The following is an 11505-nucleotide window of genomic DNA, read 5'->3' on the forward strand; positions in this document are numbered from 1 at the left end:
TAGAAAACCGAAAAGGCCTTGTAAAAGAAGACTTTCTTAATAAATGTATTTCCATGAATCGTGACTTTAAGAAACACTACAACTTCTTTTGCAAAGAGTGTCCATTGGAAAGATCAAAAAATTAGGACATTATAGAAGCTTATAAAGGTCAGTTGATGAGGAAAGTTATCAAAGAGTGTTGGTGGAAATGTGATTGTAATAAACAATGTGGCAACCGTGTAGTAGAAGCAACATGAGTTGGTTTTTCATGAAAGAAGATTGTAATCTTTCTCAAAGATAATATACGGATTTTACTTTCCACTTCGATCTCCTCATTACATGTTTTGTCGCAATTTTCGTATGTTAGAGGAATTGTCCAGAGAACCGGCTCAGGTATGTTAAGGCTAAGCTCTTCCTTCATTTTGCATGATCTCGTCATTACACAAGTTTGATATCGAGGCATAAAGAAAAATTCATATCCCGGAATTCACGTATATTTTGCTAGTCTCGCAAGTTACGTATATTTTCCTAGTTTTGTAAGTTACATTATTCTCTTTATCGGGACTTCATATTCATTTGAGTATTTCCTTCTTCCGGTCAAGAGAGAAGAAAGTCTATATATATATACAGTATCACAGTATTTTCATTACCATAGAGCTATAATCGATGGACAAGCCCCTATTGGGCAACCTCTGATCAGATGGTAAGATATATACCGAGCCTACTATTGCCGAGTGCCTACGAGCGAGCCCAGTTGGCCGAGATACAAAGCCTAGTATGGCCTAGCGCCAATGAGAGAGCCTACTATGGCAGAGCAGTTATATATATATACTGAGCCTTATAGGGTCGGGCATCTATTTTACTTATTATATTAAGGGAGCTGAGTTAGTATCAACAGGTAAACATATCTTCAGATTATCTTTGAGTTCAATTACTTGCAGATATAATATTATCGGTTCAGTTTCAGCTTTCAGTATATTGCCATACATACTTGGTACATTATTTCGTACTGACGTCCCTTTTCTGGGGGCGCTATATTTCATGCGTGTAGGTTCAGACAGACAGATGGGTAGACCTCCTCAATAGGTGTTGCTCGAGTTCAGCCTTATCAGTAAGCTCCACGTCCTTCGGAGTTGCCAGGTCTATAGCTTTATGTACATCTTGTGTATATATGTATATATGTTATGAGTAGGTCGGGGAACTGTTCCGATCATAGTATATCCATCATCAGAGGTTTGTAGACATATCCTGTCAGTTAGTGTAATATGTTGGGCTTGTAGGCCTTGTATGTATATTTGGTTGGTTTATCAGCTGCAATAATTATGACGGCCTTGTCGGCCCAACTTTATATTGATATTTAGTCAACATTACTAGTTATCTTGTAACATGGCCCATGGCCAAAGCATGACATCACATGTTCAGGGCCACTTAGTTGCAAGTTGGTACGTAAGGATAGGTGAGGCACCAGGTGCCGGTCTCGCCCTCAGGTTTGGGGCGTGACAAAAGTGGTATTAGAGTAGTTCTATCATAGGGAGTCTACAAGTCGTGTCTAGTAGAGTCTTGTTTATGGGTGTGTCATGTACCATACTTATAAGCAGGAGGCTATAGGGCATTTAGGACTGTCACTCTTTCTTCTTACTCTAGATTGTATGGTAGAGCTCAGTTGTAAGAACACAATTTCCTAAACTCAACCTTATTCAAAATACGACGATGCCTACAGTTAGAAAGATGGTTGGTAAGGAATTGATGCGGTTGTCAAAGAGTTGTGTCAGAAGAACTCGGTGAGCTTATGGAAAAGGATCCTTAAGGCAAGAATATCTATCCACCTTTATGGTAAAAGACAATGAGAGATTAAGAAGATAAATACAAGTTTCTACAAGTAAAGGAAGAATGGTGAAAAAGGGTACGAGGTACCCAGTTAATGAAGATTATCGGTATTCTCAACTCAGGCAGATAAATATAAGCATTTTGAGTTACCTTCAATAGTAACATAGGTATGTAAAATTAGTCACACCCATTCCAGTTACGCCCTATGGGGGTTAACAGGAGTAGTATAAGAGAAGGATGGAATATCAGGATCCGACTGGGGTTAGAATAACCCAAAAGGATGGATGAATTGTTTGCGTCAGTTGACACTTCCGAAGAATATTGAAAATATGCTAATACATCTACTCGTGAGATATCCAGATGTTACACTCTAAAATAGTACGACTAGATATGAGCACTACAATGATAGGCACTGAAAGCCTGGAAGGGATAAATATTACCTTAGTGTGACTCCCATCCCTAGTAGAGGGAGAATGTTAGGCAGCCCGAAGAGCTAGTAGATGGAGCAAGGGGAGCTAAGAGCAAAAGAATGTCTTGTTAAAGTTTTCAGAATAAAGTGATAGATAGAAATATTAGAAGGGAATCACGAAGAGGGATTATGAAGCATTATGAGTGAAATGTGATACATAGATGGAAACGATAATCTATAGTCAAATGAAGAAAGAGACGAGATGTAATGGGCCTTAAGACAACAAAAGAGTATAAGCCATATAGTCACGTCCTCTTTTCGAGAAATAAGTTCGCGACTCTAACGTGATTAACAAAAGGAAAAGTTTGACCCAGAGTAATAGAAATCAGTATGGACTGGTGAACAAGATAAACTAAATAAGAATTAGGAACTGAATGATTTGATAATAGTCAGCATCATGAGAATTTCAGATTGCATTCCGGCAATAATAAAATGGACAACAGAAAAAGATCCATGATGAATTCAAAAAATGGTCATTTAGGAAAACGCTTCCCTAAAGCAAGAAATGTGAGAAAAATTAAGCTTAAAGAACTATATGTGCCAGTTACACTAAGTGCCACCATTGCAAGTGAGGAATTTTGTTATCCTTTGTACAAAAGGATTACCGCAAGATGAGTAAGGGTCATTGATGATGCGAAAGGATGCCAAAGATGAAGAGGAAAACATCTATAGGCAGGTCGTCATAGCTTCAAGTCTTACTACTCCCCTAAAAGGGGGAATATTGAATGATAAAGGAAGAATTCTATAAAAATGAGAAAGGGATGAGATTGCACTTATCCAAATCCTACAGATATGCTACGATTCTAGAACATTATGTAAGCACGACGTCAAGAAAAGGAAGTAAGGGTTCCTGCTCGGGATGTTATTGTTAGATAAGGAGTCAGTAAGTGAGGTAAGTTAAGACAAGTAAATAACCCAAGAAAGATTACGTGGAATATGGATATGAGAATGGGTCGACGAGTAGTTAGGAGTTGATTCAGGAAGAGCCCAGTCATGACTAGACAAGAAGTTACAGACAAATTAGCAGATCATGCAAGATAAATATAGTAAACCCCAACATGGAGAATTTAGTCTCGCAGTAATGTCATTATAATACTTGAGATATATTCAAATAGGAGTCAGGGTAGTTAAAGGTACCGTATAAGTGTTACGGGGATAAAAGAAAGTGCCACTAAAAAGGCAGTCAAAATATCAGTTCAGAAGCAACCCTATAAGAACAAGGGCATGGAGTTAAGTAACTACAGATAAGTATAGGCAAGGAAGGACATCAGAAGGTCCGTCGAGTATACTATGTAATAGGCTCACTACTTTACAAGAGTAAGGGGATCCTCCCAAAATGCTCCAGTGAAAGACTAGTTGAGGAAGTAAGGAAGAAGGATTCAACCTAAGCTCAGTAACCTAAGGAGGAAATGGTTGTGTAATAATAGTCTCACTACAAAGTATGCACTCCAAAGGAAAGTGGCACCTATAGTGTCTAATAAACAAGGAGTAAAATTAGAAGTGATATTCAGGATCATATGAGTTGTATGGAATTTCAATATATGTGGGCACTAAGATAATCTAAGTATGGACACAACAAGAGGGAAGAAAGATCAGGAAAAGTAATAGCTTACGTTTAAAGAAAGCTAAGATGCAAAAAAGGAATTATTCGATCAATGACCCAGAGTTGGTTATGTTATGAACGTGCTCAAAGGTTTGAAGTCTTTACAGCTGTAGAAGATTCTAGTATACGTTAAAAGAAAGAATTGAGCCCAGGTCATAGATGAAGGATTAAGTCGTTAAAGGATTGTATCATGCATATTCCATAGTGCCATGAAAGGCTAAAAGTAATAACTAACACCATGGGTTGCAGATCAGAAGATAGCTTAAGCCTACATAAAGGTTGATCAGAGGAAAGAGGAAACTAAAGAGTTACATCAATCAAGTAAATCAGGAGTTTGATTATTGAACCTAGAAAATCATGGATTTAATGATTGAGCACATAGGAGAATCACTCTTAATATTATAGGTGCAAGAGAGATAGCACAAAAACCATATTCTATAACAGATCTACGATAAAGCCAGTTAGAAAAATATCAGCCTCATAAAAATTCAGTATGCAACTCCTACCGGATTGTATAGGCACTAAAGGTGCAAGTATTACAATAGAGCTTCAAATTATGGATGTGAATTCTACCTATATGGAAGGAAGGTCATTAAGGAGATAGAATATGTGATGAGAGACTTTAAAGTAAGTAAGGCAAAGGTGAACGACGTACGAGATACTCAGATGCAGAAGGTTGTGAATAGTCCATACTTCGGATGGAAGGCTAGAAACATGGGGATTCAATATCTAGGAATGATAGCGGCATCATTAGTGGAATACCTTCTAGCCTATGGTTTCTAAGTACTGAAAGATCTAATTAGAAAGTAAAAGAAGAGTTAGAGACGTACAATGTCTCGATTGATATTCTAGAAAAGCTTAAGGGAATCGATCACAAGCTAAAGTATGATAGAACGACAAGGTTTTAGAAAAATAAGAGTAAGGATACGAAGAAGGCAAGTGAGAAGCTAACGAAAATGGATAAGTCCTCAGGATTAAGCCCGTGAAAACAAAAGAGTTGATGGTTCCTCTAAGTTATAGAAAGCTCAATATAGCTTGGATGAACTCAAATGAGTCTAAGACTAGTATCATTGAGAAGAGATGGGATGCTGCCCTGGTACTAGAATGAGGGTGTAATTATGATAAATAAAGGATGACGTTTGGCCCTTCGCTTGAGTAATGTTTTGAAGAAGAGAAAAAAAAGGAAAAGGATTTCATGAATTGTAAGGGACTAAATACCTATATAAGGTGAGTCACATTAGGATGCTATAAAGTATGGTTATGGAAGTATAGTATCACCCTAGGTAGATCAATCTAATTACTCCAGATGTCTCCAGTGAGATGCGAGCCCTAGCGGCGGTGTTACATAAAAGATCAAGTTATCAGTGGTAGATGATGGATCAATATTAAGGTAAATCAACAATAGATGGATAAAAGTTCAACAGTATGAGATGAGATTAGACCATTAGTCTTAAGGATAAACAACGAGAGTAACTTGGAGTTGGTTGTAGACCTCAGTAACGATAAATTGAAGTAAGAATTATGGTGTAGTATGACCTACGTAGATGCAGTAAAGTCATACGAATGTATAACCATGTCTATGAAATAAGACATAGCCATATTCACATGTTCTACAAAGTACCGAGCGAAGAACTTCCGTACACCTATGAATACCTAGAGAGGCATCCTATTAAGGCTTATATATATTTACAAAGTAAGGCCTAGAGATTGGCTAAAAGCTGGAGGAAGAGTTGCGTGGGAAAGAGGACTAATTAGAAAGGAGAATATTAAAGTATTCACAAGAGCTATGGGTTATGAGAATGATAAGTGCATCAGCCAACATTCGAGGGAGACTGTTCCAAAGAGGGGAATGTTGTCCTGTAGTACTATATTATCGATTCAGTTTCAACTTTCAGTATATTGCCTTGCACACTCGGTACATTATTTCGTACTAACGTCCCTTTTTTGGGGGTGCTACATTTCATGCGTGCAGGTTCAGACAGACAGACAGGTAGACCTCCTTAGTAGGTGTTGCCCAAGTTTAACCTTATCGATAAGCTCCACATCCTTCGGAGTTGTCGAGTCTAGAGCTTTATGTACATCTTGTGTATATATGTAATGAGTAGGTCGGAGAGTTGTTCTGATCACAGTATATGCATCAACAGAGGCTTGTAGACATATCCTGTCAGTTAGTGCAATATGTTGTGCTTGTAGGCCTTGTATGTATATTTGGTTGGCTTATCATCTGTAATAATTATGATGGTATTGTCGGTCCGGTTTTATATTGATATTTAGTTAACATTCACAGTTGTCTTGCAATATGACCCATGGCCAAAGTATGAAATCACATGTTCAGGGTTCCTTAGTCACAAGTTGGTACGTAATGATAGGTGAGACACCAGGTGTCGGTCTCGCCCCCAGGTTTGGGGCGTGACAGGATTGTCAAGACTACTATTGGGATCAACCATACCTTTTTTAGATTTTTACGGACAGGGTAATTAGAAGATGTGTGTTGGAGTAAGAACAAACTAGTACTCTTAGGGCTTGTCATTCTTCGCCCTATGGTGGTCATCACGGTGGAGCAAGAACGGGGTGAAAGTCCTAAGTTGTGGTTTCTATTGGACTACTCTCTACAAAGATGCAAATGAGTTGTTGAAAAGATGTGATGAATGTCAACAGACCGGTGGAATTTCAAAGAAACATGAATGCCCCTTACAACCATCTTGGAGATTAATATATTTGATGTTTGGGGCAGTGGCTTCATGGGCCCTTTTGTGAGTTCTTGTGGATACACCTACATTTTGGTCGCGATGGATTATGTGTCTAAATTGGTTGAAGTCATTGCTTTACCCAATAATGAGGCTAGAACTGTGGTGTCTTTCTTGAAAAGGAACATTTTTATTAGGTTTGGGACTCTGCCGTCAATCATAAGTGATGGAGGGTCCCAGTTTTACAACAAGTCTTTTGATACTTTGCTTTGAAAGTTTGGTGTCACACACACAGTGACAAGTCCCTATCATCCTCAAGCGTTATGATCAAGTGAAAGTTTTCCACTGTGAGATAAAGAATATTTTTCCAAGACAGTGAATGCAAATCGGACGGATTGGTCTAAGAACCTTGATGATGCTCTATGTTCATATAGAGCGTCTTACTAAACACCTATTGGAATGTCTCCATGTCGGTTGGTGCTCGTAAAAGCTTGTCATTTTTCGGTGGAATTAGAGCACAAGGCAATGTGGGCCTTGAAGAAATTGAATCTTAATTAGGATGTAGCCGCTAAGTTGCGGGTTGAACATTTGAATGAATTAGATGAATTCCGGTACCATGCATATGAGAGTTCATCCTTGTACAAATAAAGGATGAAATACCTTCATGACAAGTATATTTGGTACAAGGAGTTTAAGACCGGTGATCTAGTGTTATGGTTCAACTCAAGGTTGAGAATGTTTCCCGGGAAGCTCAAATCAAAGTGGAATGGTCCATTTGAAATTATTGGTGTGACACCCTTTGGTGCGTTGGAATTAAAGAACAAGCACAATAAAATATTTCGAGTCAATGGTTACTAGGTGAAGAACTACTTAGAAAAAGTTGGTGAAAGCTACAAGTTGGTGGTACTTCACCTTAATTGAGGATGTTATAACATTGTGTCGTTCCACAACATTAAATAAGGCACTTCTTGGGAGGCAACGCAAGTTCCTTTCCTTTGTTTTCTCTTTTAGTTAGATGTTGCTTCTTGTTTTTAACTAGATTTGAAATTTGATGCAGTGATCAGTGTTAGATATTGAGATGATGGCTAAAGTTGTGCCATGCATGGAAAAATACGAACCGCACTTTTGTTAGTTCGGCAGCATAAGAGGGAATGTGAACCGTGGAAAATTGCTCGCGGTCGCAGATTTTACCTGCCGACCGCATTTGCAAGAAGCTGATCAAGTGCTAAATTGAAAGTCCTTTGAACTTTTCTCCTAATAGGGCGGAGGTAAGTTTGCGAACTATCATAAATTTTGCGATCGCAAGAGAGCAATCTCAGAGAAGTCACTGGAACTAAGTTTGCAGAAGTGTGGTCGCACTTGAAAATGTTCGGACGATAAAACTACATGCTCTACACCACCCCAAGTAACAGAGTGCCCGCACTTGGAATTATGCAGCCGCACTCGCCCTCTTTCACCCTTACCCTCATGTGAGTATAAATAGATTTGTAGTCTTCCAGTTACACTTTTCACTACTTCACTTCCCAACTAAGACTCTATGAAAGATCTAGTTTCTTGCGCTTTTGATCATAAATAACCACCCACACTCCAATTGATCTTATTACACTAGCACAATTTGGTATGCATCACTTCATTTGTGATTACATCCTTTATTTGTATCTATGTGGGGTAGTTTAATATCGAGTATTTGTCAAAGCATGCTTAGATAGGGCTGGGTTTTCAATTATTATTCCTTTACGCTGTTACCTAGTAGCACAATTTGAAATAACTTTCATATGTCATTATTCTTGATTGTGCGGACCACATTTGAAATTGCGTGGTCCGCAAATATCCGATTTTGGAAACTTGGTTGATAAGCCTGATTGTGCGGCCGCATTTTGTTTGAGCATACCGCTTTTGAAATTTTGAAGCCGCAAAGAGAGGTCCGCACTGTCCTTCAGAGAACTTTTTCTCTGGGACCTAATTAATTTTACTTAAGTACGGACCACAAAAATAATTATACGGACTGCAGTTGGATATCTGTGGCTGCAAATATAGGTCTGCATTGTCCTTTAGAGACTTCTCTCTGAGGACTTGAAAAATCTGTGCAGGAGTGCAACCGCACTTGGATTTGTTCGGACCGCAGTCTAACCTTATCTTATGCATGTTACACACTACATACCCTACTGCTTCTAAGGTGACCCCTACTGATAACATGACACTTAACAGCTTTGCTAATTGTATAACAAGTGACAAATCTCTTTGTACATACATATATAATGGTGCGATCAAGAGGAAAAAGAGAGACATCTAAAAGAAGGGGTAGCCAAGGGAAAGTAAGAGGCAGAAGTGCCATGCACCAAATGGCCAAAAGGCAATCACCATGAAGACTACATCATGCTGGGGGAGAGGTAGGAGCCTCTTAGAGTTAGATTCTTATGTCCTGTCTAGGGAAGCCTTCAAAGGAAATTCCGTGTCTCTATCTGAAGAGCACAATGAGGAGTAGTCTCAGCCATATAGGCGGTCTGAGTCCCAAGTTGTGCCCTCCACATCTCAGAGCACCTCCCGGGGCACAGTTAGCACCAGTCATGAGTCAAATGCAGTTTCTCAAGACTCTGATTCTGATGATGCCCCTGATAACTGAAAAGGGGAAACAATTGCAAAAGATGGCATAGTTAGAACAAAGAATAAGGTGGTCTGGAAAGACATTTTTTTTAGCCTAAATACTTATTTAGAATTTCGAATGTGGTGGAAGGAAATATCCCTTAATCATGAAAGACAATTCCTCACCAAGGATTATGACAAGTACAATCTGACAGTCCTGGAGCAGTTTACAAAGAGGAAAGGGTGGATGCAATTCACTGAGAAGCTGGTGAATGTCAAGGAACACATTGTCAGGGAATTCTACACTAACACGACATTGTAAAAGGGACCAAGGATAAGTGCTAAACCTAAAAGTAAAATTTGACCAGCGCATTTTGAATGCCTACCTTATACTTGAGGATGTGGAGACGAAGGATTATTTGGATAAGTTGGCTGAGAAGGAGGAGGTCAGACCATGGATCGTAGATATTCTTGCACCTGGGCCAGCTCCCCTTAGATAGGTGACATAGTGCCGATCCTCCACCAGACACTGAGTTTTGAGGCAAAGGGGTGGCAGACTTTTGTGTGTACAATACTTGATCCATGTATGAATAGGAACAACTTGCCTTTTCCAAGAGCAGTGCTAGTAGCCTCTATCATGGCCAAGAACCTAATCAATGCGGGTGCCTTGATGTTGGCCAATATCACTTTGGTAGCTCAGCAGAGTAACACCTCCTACCCCTACCCCAGTACCATCACAGAGTACTTGAAAGATTCCAAGGTGGAGTCCACGCCATTTGATATGGAAGTCAAGCTAACTGATCCCTTTGATCTGTACAAGTTGCAAGACCCAAGGAACTCGAAGAAGAGCAGCCAGCCTAGCACTATTACTGGCCAGTCTCATGAGCTATTAGTAGTAGCTCCTGGTCCCTTTAAGATCCCTTGCACTTCATCTGAGCCTTCCACCAGTTCCAGAGCTCTTGTTCTTGAGCCACAATCACCCCCTACTCTATTGCATGCACCAGCTCTGAGGCCGGTTCCTTTGCCTACGGTGCACTGTCTACTTTATGGGTTTCTCAGACGTTGATGAATCTCAATAATTGGATGCAGACAGCTACATCAAAGCTGTTTGAGATATCTAGTACGGTTGCAGGGTAGACATCTACATAGCTGGACCCTTTTGACATTGGCATGAAACTCACCAAGGTCTTGGACAACCAAAAGATGATTATGGATACATTGGTACAACATGGTGCAGTAATTGAGAAGTTGCCAAGCAGGTGAAAAAGATGAGAAAGACACAAGTGAGCAAGAAGTCAGTTGACTCACTTCGAGCCAAAAGACACAGGTCAGCAAAAAGTCAGTTGACTCACTCTAAGCCGAGGTAACAAAGATAGCTGAGGCCGACGACTTATCGTTTGACATGATGATGGACCCCACTAAGCCTCACACAGTGATACACTCAAATTACACTTTAATAAATAGTGTAAGGTGGTCAGTGTCAAATATAACAACCCAACAAGGTTGGGGTTGAATCCCATAAGGAATAGTTGTGAAAAGGTTACTCGATTAGTGTGTTGCTCGACTAATGTCATAGTTCTATCCAGTTAATGGTAATAAGAGTATGAATTAATTGTAACAAGAGTATGAGTTGAGTTTGATTTGAAGTAACAACTAGTTTAAATATTGAGAATGTAAATAATTTGATTAAAGAAACCAAGGTTGTATCCCCTTTAATGAAGTATAATGCTATTGGTGTTAATATGATATATTTCTAATGGAAGGTCCTTTTGATATGCAAATGATGTCTAAATATCTACCCAATATTTTCCAATAGTTGGGTAGTATTTTCTCTTTATGATTTTTTCCAAATATAAAAGAGTTGCAATTAATAATAATCAATATATGCCAAATAAAACCCACTTATTCCTAAGCGATTCTATTAAACAAGATTTAAAGCCTTGAGTCATTGATATTTACTTGTTCCAAATTCCAACCCACTTTCCCAAGCAAAGCAAGAATTTAATGGCACTTGTTAATGTTTGCAACCATTAACAATAAATGAAGAATGAGAAGTAAATAAATATCAACCAACCATTATATATATATATTAAATGTTAAACACCCATTAACATAACACCCATTTAGGGTCCACAACCTTAGTATTTAAAATTAGCTACTCATGCTAAAATACAAAAGGAAGACACTATTTAATTCCATAAAGATTACAAAGTGAGAGATTCTTGACCCAAAAGCTTCCAAAAGAGAGGAATATTAATGCCTTGTATTGTAGCTTCAAAGTCAGAGCAGATGAGTCCACAAAATCACAATAAATCTATTTATAGAGGGCAAAAAATCGAGACATAAAACGGACAAAA

Source organism: Nicotiana tabacum, chromosome 20, assembly GCF_000715075.1.
Source record: "Nicotiana tabacum cultivar K326 chromosome 20, ASM71507v2, whole genome shotgun sequence".
Classification (NCBI taxonomy): Eukaryota; Viridiplantae; Streptophyta; class Magnoliopsida; order Solanales; family Solanaceae; genus Nicotiana; species Nicotiana tabacum.